Here is a 14,678-nt window from a genome sequence, read left to right on the forward strand (position 1 = left end):
CTGCAATGTTGGCTGTTCTGACTCAAAGACTGTAAGTACGTCTTTTATATTTAAAGAGTTCTGAAATGTTATATATTTAAAGCGAGTTTTTTGAGTAGTGTAGAGTAGCACTTGTTGTTTGTCATTTCTCCGATCACAAATGCAAACATGGTTTTATGTTTATGCGGTGCGATGCAACGCAACGCATAAACACAAAATAATGTTATTTTTAGCAACATCATATGACCCCTTTAATACTATTCAGCTATTTCGACAGTCAGTTCCACTCAAGTAAGTGAAGCTTATTTAATGCTCATTAATGCTGAAAATCTCTATTTTGTGGAGGCGTCACCGCAGGACTGATTAAATGAACATGAAATTATTTCAACTACACGTTACAAGTTTAATTAATAGTAAGGGATAAAACTCTCCCTTATCCTGATTAACATTTTTAAGGATGCCCAAGAGATGGTTTAATTAGTTTACTGCACCATAAACTTTGTCATTTAGAAAATTTTGTAGTAAATTTGAATACATTTGTAATTTGGTTCAGGAATGGGGCTCAGTTCTAAAAAAAAAAAAAGAAAGAAAAAAATTTCTTGCACAATTGAAAAGCAGTTTTCAGGGTATGCAAATTCATAGAAAGCTGTTTTAAAAACAGATCCAGATTAGATTATTTTTTCAAGTTTAGCCAAATGACACAATATGTATGAAGAAAAAAATGAACATGAATATGTCCTTCTTTCATACAGTAAAATTGAACTGCATCATCTGCCCATATAAATACAGATAATCCCAAAATGAAAACATGTTAGGTAAGAACTGAAATCTTTTTCAACACACTGTGATTCAGAGAAGTGTGAAGTTCAAACGCAGGACTTACACAAGCGATCTTTCCATACGACTGCCTTGAGAGCCCACCACCTCTCCGAGAGTACAGTACATCTGGCCCAGGAAGTCCTGTGAACACACACAGACGGCAGGAATGGGAGCATTACTCACACTTCATGATTTTAGGGCATCTGAGTTCAAACTAAGATGCCTGATATCTCAGTACACATTCAAGTCCACATGAAATCAAAATGGACACTTATTTATCATGAACTGTAAGCTAGTATATTAATGTTAATATTATGTTCATAATATTATAAAGCCTTAGTTACATTAGCAGAAAAGAAAAGTTGTTTCGGGGCAGAATGTTGATGAAACTCACTTAATGTTTGTAACAATATGCACAAAGTGATACGATCAGGAATGTGTATTACATTCCAATGGATCAAATCAAGACAAAATCAAGCTCTGCTCAGAAATATGTTACATTATGGACGTTAAATGGGTTTTGAATGTTTCATGCTTTTAAGCTAGTATTTGTTCTCCAGTGCGAACGATATGTGACCAACATTCTCTCGATCTCAAATGAACATGTAAAACGAACATTTCACTTTCAATGTAAAGTTCATGTTCATGTTCAATCTTTCATGTCAATTCATTTCTTAGATGCAAGCCTTTAAGAAGTCATGTAGACCATGCAAATCTGTAAATGAATTTGCGGTGCATATTTGGAATTTTGCATCTCTCAAATTATGTATTTTGGTTGCTAACAGTCTGTGGTGGACATTTCAAAGGATTTATTTATTTATTTATTTAAAGTAAAATGGCACTCCATTTCAGAGTCCATCATCTTGGTAAATTTCATAGCTAGTATATTTTTCATAATTTTCATAGCTAGTATCCTAAATAGACTTTAATTAAACTTTTAGTTTACATAATCACAGCCTGATTAGAAAGAATATAACAATATTATTGTTATAATTATGCTACTTAAATTGAAATAATGATATTAAAGTAACATTTACCTTGATTTTTATGCTTTCTTCATAAATGATGTCTAATATTTCATTTCAAGCATGTTCCACACTTACACTCTGTACACTAACTCATAAATACATACATACATAAATACATGAATGAATAAATGAATGAATGGTCATGGCATGGGGCACATGAGCCTGTACACATGAAAATATGTGAAAAAAATTAATAAGTTAAATAAAATGAATTATTGAAATGGTTTACTTCACTTCATATTAGATTATCATGAGCCTGGGGCAAGAAAACATTTTAAGAGTAATAAAATGAGGGAATGGGTCAGTAAAAAATAAAAAAAAAAGGCAGAAAGGTTTGCAGATGGAAAGGAAGGACTGAAAAAAGCAGACAATCTCCTGAGAGCGCTGGTCAGAATGACTGTGTCCAGCATCTCTGAACATCAATCGCACAGGTGCATTGTGGGATACAGAGTGACCCATGGTTCTGACCCCACAAAATGCTTGGATAAATCACGATAAAACCCCCATGATGAGGGTCAAACAAGGTGTCTGTAGGGCCACAAACACAACACAAGAAAAAAACTATAACAAGTCTTCTATAGTTCAACCCACTCTCTCTCTCTCTCACACACACACACACACACACACACACACACACACACAGTGTCCATCAGTTTTACATTTACAGGAAAACACTTACATGTTTGGACAGGTTTGCACTCTTTGAGTCGAGGTCATACCTAAAAATACAAGGAAAATTCAGTGAATGATGCTGAATGAAATGCTTGTAGAAATGAAATGTTTAATTTCTGTGGCTCAAAATAAAGTGCTGCAGAAATTAGTCCTTAAATCTGGAAACATATTAGAATTTTTACACAGTCAAAAGCTCAAAACTCAAAGTCAATGTTTTTTTTAATGGGTTTTTGGTTAAATACCTGAAATAAAGTCTGTGCTTAACACAAGCTCAAGATATTTTCATGTTTTTTTTTCTATGACATAAAACAATACCCCACTCATTTTAAAGCTTTTACTTGTCTTTAAAAGGCAGTTGCTAATAAGTGGCTAAATGGGACTCTTTCTTTACAGTGACATTAGACGTTATCAATCCGAACAGGACAATTCTTAAAATTAATAAACTTCTCAGTTGTATTTATACTCACGCTCTTGCAAACTATCCTAACTCAAATTTTCCAACTTTCATAGTCCATTTCAAATAAATATTACAAGAGTTGTCACAAACTTAGAGATGGTGACACTGAAGTCATGCAACATTAGTGTAGTTCGTTTATAGCCTTTAGCTTTTTACTTCTGCTGATTGTTTGTAGGCTATTGTGAAGATTATGAAGATTATCTTGATGAATAAAACGTCTCAGGTTACTTATGTAACCATGGTTCCCTGAGTAGGGAACGAGACACTGCGTCCTCTAGGGGTCGCTACTCCAGCATACGCGACTATAATGCATGAAATTCCCCACCTAACCTCGGTCAGGTGGAGAGATGGTGGTTACAGGGGAATTAGGAAGGTGAAGATAAGGGCAGATGTAAGACTTCGAAGTTCCCATGAAAGGGAACATGTAAGAATCATAAAGTTGTTGGTCACAGATCTTATCAAAAGTCAATCGAAAAATCCTTTTGGTTTTTTGTCGAGGGAACCAGGGTGATGCTAACTTGGAAGTTGGCCAACAAAACTACATCATCCACTGCAGCACTCTATTGCAAAAACTGGAATAAGAAAATGTATCTTTTTCAGAAGAAAATGTCACTGATGCTTGTCCATACAAATGTTGCCACCATAATGTGGTTCTTATATAATATAAATATCTCATGGCAATTTGTAACTATTTTACATGTTGGCATATTGTAACTGTATTCACAGTTACTAAACTTTTACGCTTCCATACAATCTCATCATACATTTTCATACAACTTACACGCTACTGAACATTAGTTTTAGGGATGGTGTTACGGGTGGACTTTCAGGTTTTTTCTATTTTCCTAAAAATCATGCATTTTTGTATTAATTAGACTGTACTGAATCATATAAAAAAACACACACATTTAACACATTTTGCTTGAATTTTTGCATGCACTTTATGTCCCTCAAAAATACAAATTCTATTTCTAAATTTTAATTCAGAACATGCTTATTCTAGAATAGGTGTATTCAAAACACTGCATGTAGAAATTTCATGTTTAATGTATGTTTGAATAAATATATAGGACAAATGAATGATGTCATTCACCGCTTAGCAAGCAGTAATGACTGTTTCCCAGACACTCCCACCGTCTTCCATTCTTGTTATAGCTGGCTTTGCACATTAGGATAGAAGAAAGTACTACCCTAAAAAAAGGCACAATTTACCTTCAAGTCATGTTATTACTTGTTTTCTGTGCAGCGTTTACTCTAGGAGCTAAAATATGTCAGCGCTTGTGTTTTCTTGTGACAAGCCTGTTGTTCACCGACAGTTTAAATGAAACCCCAGTGGGTGGCAACAACCTACATGTTTGAGGAAAAATCTGTCATGTTGGGATACATGTTATTTTCCTCTCAGCATGAAGCTACACTCTTGGCTATCTCTCTCTTTGTCTATCTGTCTCTTTCTTCCTCCCGCTGTGCAAAATGAGCAGCGTCAGCACATGTGCACATATTTCCAGCCACCGCAGGAGAGATCGATTGCTAAAATCAAAACATGCTTTTACCTGACCAAACATTCATGTTCAAATCACCTCGGCAATAAGAGCAATCAGTGTACTGCAGGTTTCACTGTGGTTGTGCTGCGATATTGTATGTGTGTAACTCTATGTCAAGAATCTACCCCATAACACACACAACACAATCTGGAACCACTCACTTTTACCGTCTCTAATTTAGCGCATATGTCTGTTCACTTTTCAGAGCACCGTCAGTCAAGTCCATTCCACTTGAGGAATGCCCTAATAAATTAAACACCATTCCGCGTTTTAGCCTTGCCTTCCACACTGCTGCTTCCTCAAATCCATTCCACTTGGCTCATTCAGAGTCCATATAAATTAAACTCCATTCTGTATTTTCCCTACTCGCGTTTTCTGCACTTCCACAATACTGTATGTGTGTCTGTGCTGCTACTGTATGTGGTTGCTAAGGTGTTCTTAGGGGGTTGGTGTTTTGCAATGAGGTTGCTAGGCAGTTTGGGGTGGTTGCTACCTAGGTTACAAATTTAGGTTATATAAACATTGTGTGAACATTGTTTTTACATGTTTCTAGAATGCTGAACTGTCCAGTTTTCGTGTTGTGATTATAATGTTATTTAAAGGTTACAAAAAAATGTCTTACTACATTTTACAACTTTATTTTTAACCAAAATATAACTTTATTTGAATGTTTATTTTTAACATTCTGTTACGTGCTGCTGACTTAATGGTCTGTTACTGACTTTGGAGTTCTGTTCACCTTTTTGGATTGGCCAGCTGTTATGATCTTCTGCCTGTTTGAACTGTTTATTGATGAAGATTGGGCTCATTTACCCTCTTCCCATTTACCCTCTTAATCCTCCCATCAATGCTCATTCACTGGATGGCTGCAAGTTCATGACTATTTCGTCTATAACCGGCCAGGTGAGTGTAGTTACCTCTGGTAACCACTGGGATTTGTCCCGTGTTCCTGTCATGTACCATGATTTGCGGGCAGTCTTCAGCATGTCCCGAGCTGCCTCTCTTCTACCACATTGACCATATGATTGTGTCATCGATCTCCTCCCAGGCACTTCCCCGCCTCGTGGTCGTCTTTTCTCCTTGTCCACACCTGAGCAGGCGGCAATGGAGAAATGTCTCTGGCTGCTGGTATCATCCGTCCCTCTTCTTCTCTGGCAGGTGCGGGGTTATTTTTTGTGAAGAAGAAGGATGGCTCTCTGCGCCCTTGTATAGATTATCAGGGACTGAATGACAATTCTCCAATTCTCATTACACCTGACCCTGCTCAGCAGTTTGTGGTGGAGGTCGATGCGCCGGAGGTAGGTGTTGGGGCAGTTCTTTCTTAAATAACCCCTCAAGATAATAAGCTACATCCTTGTGCTTATTTTTCTCACCATTTGTCTTCTGCAAAACGAAACTACGACATCAGCAGTCGAGAGTTGCTGGCGGTACGATTTGCTCTGGGGAAATGGAATCACTGGTTGGAGGGGACGGCTATTCTTTTCGTGGTGTGGATTGACCATAGGAACTCGGAGTACATTAGGTCGGCTAAACGATTGAATGCCAGACAGGCTCGTTGGGCATTATTTTTTGGGCGCTTCGACTTTGTGTTATCTTACAGGCCGGGCTCCAAAAATGGTAAACCTGATGTGTTGTCGCGGTGCTTGACGCCTCCTCCTGACACTATTTTGACTCAGGGCTGTGTGGTGGGTGAGGTCACCTGGGGAATTGAAGATTGCGACTTCTAATTTACCATCTGCTGGTCTGTTACATCCTCTTCCCATCCCTTCCCGCCTCTGGTCACATATTGCCCTGGATTTTGTTACTGGTCTCCCTCCATCCAGTGGCAATACTTTGATCCTCACCATGGTGGATTGTTTTCTAAAGTGGTCCACTTCATTGCCCTTCCCAAACTACCCTTTGTGAAGGAGATGGCACGGGTGATCATTGACCATGTCTTCAGGATTCATGGTTTTCCGGAGGACGTGGTCTCTGATAGGGGGCCCAGTTTGTTTCCCATTTTTGGAGGGAGTTCTGTCGGCAGACTGGAGCCTCCGCCAGTCTGTGGTCAGGGTTCCATCCACAGACTAACCGCCAGTCCGAGCGGGTAAACCAGGATCTCGGTCGGATTCTCCGATGTTTAGCTTCCCACAACCCCTCTACCTGGAGTCAGCAGCTAATGTGGGCTGAGTATGCTCATAATCCATTGCTAGTGTCTTTGACTGGGCTTTCCCCATTCATGTGTTGCCTGGGTTGCCAACCTCCTTGGTTTTCTTCCCATGGTCCTAAAGCAGCCATTCCCTCGGTCCAGGCTTTTATTCAGCACTGTTGTCGTACCTGGAGGAGGGCCAGGGAGGCTCTGATCCGGTCCGGGGGACGTACTAAAATCACTGCAGACTGTTACCGGAGGATGGCTTGTGGAGGATGTTTGTGGGCAACGGGTTTGGCTTTCCACCAAGGACCTGTTGCTTCGAGTCCCGGCTCATAAGTTGGCACCTAGGCTCATCGGGCCTTATCCCATTATTAAAGTCATCAGTCCGGTAACAGTCCAACTTCGGTTACACTATCCTTTCCTTTCGGTTGCACCCTGTTTTTTCATGTTTCTAAAATTAAGCCTGTCTTGCGTTCTCCCCATGTTCCTTCTGTATCTTCCTCTGTTCCTCCTCCTCCCCTGATGATTGAGGGCGCTCCTGCCTTCATCGTCAGAAAAATTCTTGATTCCAGGCACCGTGGATGGGGATTTCAATATCTTGTTGACTGGGAGGGTTACGGTCCTAAGGAGAGATATTGGGTCCCGGCTCGAGATATTCTGGACCACTTGCTTATCAAGGCTTTCCATCGCCAACGATCCTCTCAGCCCTTGAGTGCACTGGGAGGCACTCCTGGGGGAGGGGGTACTGTCAGGACTCAGGTTTGATCTCCCTCTGATGGTGTTTTCTAATCAGCGCGATCGCTCGTTACCGCACACCTGTTTTCTTTCATTGCTTGATTTTTCTCATATATCTATTCTGTTTCTTTCTCTGTTTTCTGCCAGTGTGTTCTGTTTCTTTGCCGCTCTCTAATCTATTTTCTTTTTGTTTAAGTATTTGTTATTTAATTGGTTATGTTTTATTTAATTTATTTTCTTTCTGCCCAGTTGTGTTGCAGTTACCTGTTTTTCATCAAAACTTGATGATCCTGGATTGTTACGTGCTGCTAACCCAATGGACTGTTACTGACTTTGGAGTTTGGATTTTCCCGGGGGTTCTGTTCGCCTTTTTGGATTACCCAGCTGTTATGATCTTCTGCCTGTTTGAACTGTGAGCTTTGGATTGCCTGGATTGATCTGCCTGTGCCTTGCCTGACCTTCTCACCTGCCTGACTCTGTCTTTCGTCTTATGGATTGGATTTGGTTACTGATGGACTGCCCTGGACTTTGACTTTACCTGCTTGACCATTCTCCTGTGTCCTCCTGGTCCAGAACTGGTCTGGAGCCATTTGGCTCATACTGTGTTTATTATTGTGCTTCAATAAATTGGAGTTAAGCATTCTTCTGCTTTCGCGTCCTTCCTTCCAGAGATCATTACAGCAAGCTGTAGTTCCAATCACACAAGTTTGTTCTTTGTTCTTTTTTTTTTTTTTTTTTTTTTTCGTTGGAACTCTGGTTGCACTACGCTGGTAATGACAGAACTTGTGATCAGAGTTGGCACACGATGCTTTGGGAAATGGACTCAACATTGGTTGCTAGGATGTTGCAAAGGTATTCTGGATGGTTGCTGTGGTGTTCTGGGTCGTTCCTGTTTGCTTACACCGCCCAGGTCTCCACGATATTATCTTGATATGACAACTTCTAATCGAAATCTCCATGGTTACTAAACAGATGATTCTAAAGTTAGAATTTATATATACTGTACAGCTCCAGATCTCAGAGAAATGAAAAAGAGCAATCTGGGTGAGAAGGGACCAGGTGTAAAACTGTCAGGAGTACACACACACGCACACAGATGGATGTGACATATCCATCAAAATGTCACATCCTGAATATGATAATATCAGGACAGGGAGATGATGACATGACACGACCGACCACACACACACACGAATGCACACACACACGTCACTGATGTTCAATTCAGCCCATGTTAATAAAAGCTCATGTATAATGTGCATCATGTGCCTCTAGACAATTTGTAGTGGTACGTATGGAGCAGGCCGCTCTAATGGAGGACTGCAGTGTGTGTTTGACCGCGCGTGTGTGTGTGTCTGTGTGTGATGGAGGTGAATAATGAATAAATGTAATTTCTGGGATACTGCTGTATAAAATGTGCTTCACTGAGTGGCAGCAAGCCAAAGCCCTGCAGGCAGAGTGTGTGTGTGTGTGAGAGAGAGAGTATGTGTGAAATCATACAAAACTGCATTAAAAGGTCTCCTATGTTCCTTGTGAAAATAGCACTTCTGTATATGTTGTCTCTGTATGTCAGATTGTTTACAGTGAACATAGAGGAGATGATTGGCCTGGGGTCCCATGTCAATAAATAAATTGTTTGTTTGTTTGTATTTTTATTTAATTTAATTTTTTTATGGCAAGATGACATGCAAGATTCATTCAGGGGTACGTTTCCCAAAAGCATCATTAGCTAACTATGGTTGCAAGTTCCATTGTAAACTATTGGTAACCACAGAACTTGTGACCATAGATGCTTTTGGGAAACGCACCCCAGATTGTTAAATGGGTCTTATTATACTGGGGAAAAAAAAAAAAAAAACTTTACCTTTTACCTTGAAATTATTTTTGAATAATTAAGAAGTGTACATTCACATGTATTCAAAACTGTAAAAAAATGATTTTTCACAAATACCATTTCATTCACTCTACCATTTCTTTGTAATTATTTGTGAAATTTATTAGAAATTTATGAGTGAAAATTGTAAAGTAAATCATACACTTTTTTTCAGTGAAGATGTAAAGAAAAATATGTTATTGCATTTTAGTTAGATGTTATACCACCTGACATTTAGAGACATTCAATTTTTAAAAAAATGTTTTTTTCAAAAATGAATGTGCCCAACATGAATTAAAAAATCTAATTTTAAAACAAACATAAAACTCAAAGACAGACACAAACATTTTTGTATGCTGATTATACTTACAGGTCAAAGCGTAAATTTTGTCTCTCTTCAAAGAAGTAATCGAGGATGAATTTGTGCACAAAGTCTGGATTCAGCGTGTTATCAATGACTTCTGTCCTGCCAAACTAAACAATAAAGGGCATCACATTACCAGCATGAACAAAAGCAATGTAAATTAAAAATACAGGTCTGAAAACACAAATTCAGAAAATACAATACCTCCCTCCACTCCCTGTTTGCCACAGTCTGAGTGTACAGCACACAAACTACACAGAAACAAATATAAAGATACATGAAAACTGCCTTGAGACATTAAAACGCCACCTTGCTGGAAAGAAGAGTGAAAATATAGCAGCCCTGGTTTGTTAATTCAGCAAATTAAGAAAACAAATATGCACAAAAAGCAAAGAAAGATGTGTGGAGCTCTTGAGAATACAATTATTGGCTCATTTGTCTCACATGCAGTGAAAAGAGTTTGTCATTAACACACACACACACACACATGCTCAGATGTCTCGCAAATTCATATCACAAGCAACGGCAGGTGGCTGAAATAATTCAGTTTCTGAACATCTGTTTGGCTGTCTGGGGGCCTTTCTAAGACCAAGCAAACTGACCCACAAGGCCATTCGAGAATGCTGTTTCACAAGAATGCAGAGTGCTGTGAAAATGTATTTGCCCCCATTCTTATTATTATATTCTAAATAGTTTTAGATCTTCAAATGAAATAAAACAAAAAATAGAGGCAACCTGAGTAAACACATACAGTTTTTATGTTTATATTGAAGTAAAAAAAAAAAAATTACCTATCGCCCCCTTTAATTATGGAAGCCCGTTTCCGCCACCGAATAAAAAAGAAAAAAGGTGATTGCGACTTTTTATCCCACAGTCGACTTTTTATCATGCAATCCTGATTTTGTAATTTTCAACTGTGACTTTATATCACACAATTCTGAAGATCTAAAACGATTTCATATGAAATAATCAGAATGGGGGCAAATACATTTTCACAGCATTCTGCATTCTTGTGAAACAACATTCTTTTTTTCACAATTCTGACTTTATAACATGCAATTCAGAGTTATAAAGTCACAATTGTGAGATATAAACTCTTTTTTATCAGCGGCGGAAATGGGCTTCCATATTTAACACCTACGATCTATTGCCCCCTTTAAACTTAAAGGTGCAAATATCACTTTTATAAGGTGTTTGAACACAGTTGTGTGGCAGCAGTGTGTGAAAACAACCAGCCTATAATGGTAAAAATCCACCCACTCATTTTTTTTTATAATCCCAATAAATCATAAACAGTCTCTCCAAACGAGCGGTTCCAGATTTCTCCCTATAATGATGTCATACTAGGGAAAGTCCCGCCCATTGGCAATGCCAAAGAGGCATTACAAGTGTCGTGTGTTGGGATGCACCAACGAACATAGGAGTCTCCATAGACCGCTGAGGACATGGTGGTTAAATTTCTTTTTTTTTTTAAGGAAATGTGATAGCACGCAAAACTATATATAGTTTTTGGTTTTAGAACAATACATTTTTAGAACAATTTTTCATGAGTTTGAACTTATATATCAGATAAAGAAAAGAGTATGCATATTTGGCGTGCTGTCCAAGATGAGGGCTCTGAGTTTGGGATTTAGCCCGAACTCGTATGATGTTCTTTTAGTAGAACTGGCACCAGATATAACGGGAGCACTGTCTTCCAAACTGTTCCACTTTCGACCTAGCTGACAAAAATATTCTCCGAAAAGGTTTGAGGTTTATATACAGTGTGTGTTTTGGCATAATTCAGATGAGTCTTTTGGGTTTTCCATGGTTGCCATTTTTCCCAGTGTCTTTCCAGTAGTGGAGTCATGCTGTATGGGTCCATCAATGCTATCCTTGGGTCTTGTGTGACTTCCTGGATGAATTGGTTGTGCTCTTGGAGGAATTTTGGAAGGACGGCCACTTGAATGTTCACTACTGTGCAGAGTTTTGTTTTGTTTTTTAATTTGGAGATAATGGCTCTCACCATGGTTCATTGGAGTCCAAGATTTTCTTTCAGTTTTGGCATAGTGTGTTAGTGGGTGAGACCTTTTTACCAGCTTCATGCTGTTAAAAAAGTTATATTTAAGCTCTGATTTCATTGAACAGGTCTGGCAGTAATCAGGCCTGGTCTATTTCATCTGAACCCCATTATGAATGCAGTTGCATAGATTTGAGAAAAAATAGTGTATATAAAGTCAAAATGTCATTGTTCATTTGAATTTCACAGGTTTGTAGAAAATGTAGAACGTGTGCAGAGTTTTTGTAGATTTTTCAAGAGACATGAATGAATGTTTTCTTTTTTGTTGAGGTAAAATTACACACAAACACAAACAAGCCCCAGCCCCTCATAAGATTCCAGGACCTTCATCATCATCATCATCATCAGTGCAGCAGGAGAGTCTTATATGGAGCGGCACATGTGCTGAGTCTGAGCTGTGCTGACGTGATGGGGCCAGTGATGCAGCATTACAACTCCCTACATTCACCGGCCAAAAGACGCTGGAATCAGGGACTCCAGACGGCTAAATATAGACTCATCGCTCACTTTATGTCATATTACAGGCTATGTATTTGATGTGTTTAGGGGAAGGATCATTTCTTGTTGCATTGATGTACTAATTCAAGCCTACATGTATCATATGCATTTCATAATAATAAATAAGTCCCATTTACAGTAAGAGTTCAAATGAAATCTATTTAATATGTCCGTTAATTCTTCTGCACAGCAATGACGTGTCATTTATGTGTACATAACTACATGTTCGCTAATCATTCATGTCAAAAGGAAAGTATACCTTGGGTTCAGAATTTAAAATTCTTGCAAAACTTGTCTGGTCAGTAACACTAAAGGGTTAATGCTCTATCGCATTTGAAAATACCACCTACACTAAACCCGATCCTAAACCTAGCTGAAAGTAAATGTGAAATAAAAACATTTGTTGGAGCAACCATGCCATCTATAGCTTTCTTTTACAAGTCTTTAAAGGGGACATTGGATGAAATGTTCACTTTTCTAGCTTTTTTTTTTTTTTTTTTTTTTACATTTAGTTAGGCTTCTGGAGTCTGCCAGTTCAGAAAAGCTGAAAAGAAAACACGCAGTCAGTTTGTCTGTCTGAGTCTGAAATGGTGTCATCCAGCAAGATGTTTCAATTTGTAGCCAGATTCATAGATCAGCTCTGAGCCATATAAGGAGAGAGGGAAGAGACCCCCCACGGAAGAGAGGGGTGGGGTGAGCAGTAGCTCATTATCATTTAAAGAGACATGCACTGAAATGGGTCGCTGTGAACAGAGCTGTTTTTGACAAGGAAAAAAGGGTGTTGTTTTACATGACCATTGAGGAATTTTAATCAAAGTATGTTACAGACATTTCATGAAGACCCTAAAGCAGGGCTGTCCAAACTCGGTCCTGGAGGGCCGGTGTCCTGTGACCCCAAACACCTTACCCCAGGGGTGTCAAACTCAGTTCCTGGAGGGCCGCAGCCCTGCAGAGTTTAGTTCCAACCCTGCTCCAACACACAAACCATGCATTTTTCAAATAAGCCCGAAGGACGTGATTAGCTGGATCGGGTGCATTTAATTAGGGTTGGAGCTAAACTCTGCAGGACACCGGCCCTCCAGGACCGAGTTTGGACAGCCCTGACCTAAAGTATCATACCAACTAGGACAATGGGCATCCGATGTCCCCTGCGTTCACGACAGTATCATGACGCGAGCGTGTGGCGGCGCTGACCAACACGAGGATGAGTAATTAATGACAGAATTTTATATTTTTGGGTGAACTAACCCTTTAAGCTCTTTTATTGTGACTGATGTTTCACAGACTTGTGCTGTACCAGGTGAGCTACCGAGCAAGTTTACTACATTTGTAAAGCTAGTTATGTGATGCAAACATCAAAATATATTAGTTTACAATGGCACTATTGTAAAAGTGTTTTGAGGTGATAACATGGTATTGTCCAAGGAACTGTGTAAAAATAAATTTCCATGCAATATCTCCCAGTAATCATAATTTGTGTGAAAAGGAATAAAAGCTGATCATGTTTTACTGCTTCTAGTGTTCATTTCAGCTGTAAAAACGCAGACTTCAATCTTTTATTAAAAGTGACCCATATCCAATACCTGCCTTTACACTACACACTTGGTGAAACAACCCAAAGCGGCCCCTGAAACAGGGTTGCCGGGTCTGCGAAATGAAACCTTACATGGCAGATGCAAATGAATGTATTCGATTGACACCAGATTTATTTCCACATATGAATGAGGTCTGAAACTGATCTGAGAATCCATGTTTTTTTTCCTGCTTACACTTCCGTGGGTCATAGCCGATCAGTGCCACACAGTGGTGTAATGTAACGAAGTAATAATACTTCGTTACAGTACTTAAGTATTTTTTGGGAGTATCTGTACTTTACTTGAGTTTTTATATTTCAGCCAACTTTTACTTTTACTCCACTACTTTTCCTAATTAAATAAAAAATATACACTTTTTGATATACCATCAAAATTTTTTTTTACGTTTTATGCGTATTTGTCGCCACCTATTGTTGTGGGTGTATTATTGACATGTCAAAGTCTAGACCCTGAATATAAGACGACCGCATTTTTTCAGATGTATTTCCAAGAAAAAAACATCGTCTTATATTCAGGTCAATACGGTACTTTTACTCCGATACATTTCCCTGAAGCATATTCGTTACTACAAAATAGTCAGAAGTCAGAAGAACACGGTATTAATTTTCCACTCAAGTCGAGTCTGGGGTGTGCGCTATACAGTATATCGTCTGCGATAATATGGTAAGTGTTGTTGTAACGAGCTGACATTATCAAGTATATCACAAATCACACACACAGAGTGCATGCATGTGATTTATTAGTCTATTAAAACTAAAAATTCAGGGCATTCTAAATTGTAAATGGCAAAAATGCTTCTGAATGCTTTTTATATTTGTATAATTTAATATAGTTAACTTAATCTTTTTTAATTTTTTACATACTGGTAAAAAATGTATAGCCTGAATGCACTGTAAGTCGCTTTGGATAAAAGCGTCTGCTAAATGC

General features: G+C 38.8%; 1 pseudogene; it reads right to left on the reverse strand.

The window, feature by feature from the left end:
- LOC107695934 (copine-8-like) overlaps positions 1-14,678 on the reverse strand; it is a 48,334-nt pseudogene that overhangs the window by 24,185 nt on the left and 9,471 nt on the right.

The sequence above is a fragment of the Sinocyclocheilus anshuiensis genome, unplaced genomic scaffold (genome assembly GCF_001515605.1).
Source record: "Sinocyclocheilus anshuiensis isolate Anshui unplaced genomic scaffold, SAMN03320099.WGS_v1.1 scaffold626, whole genome shotgun sequence".
NCBI classification, from domain to species: Eukaryota; Metazoa; Chordata; class Actinopteri; order Cypriniformes; family Cyprinidae; genus Sinocyclocheilus; species Sinocyclocheilus anshuiensis.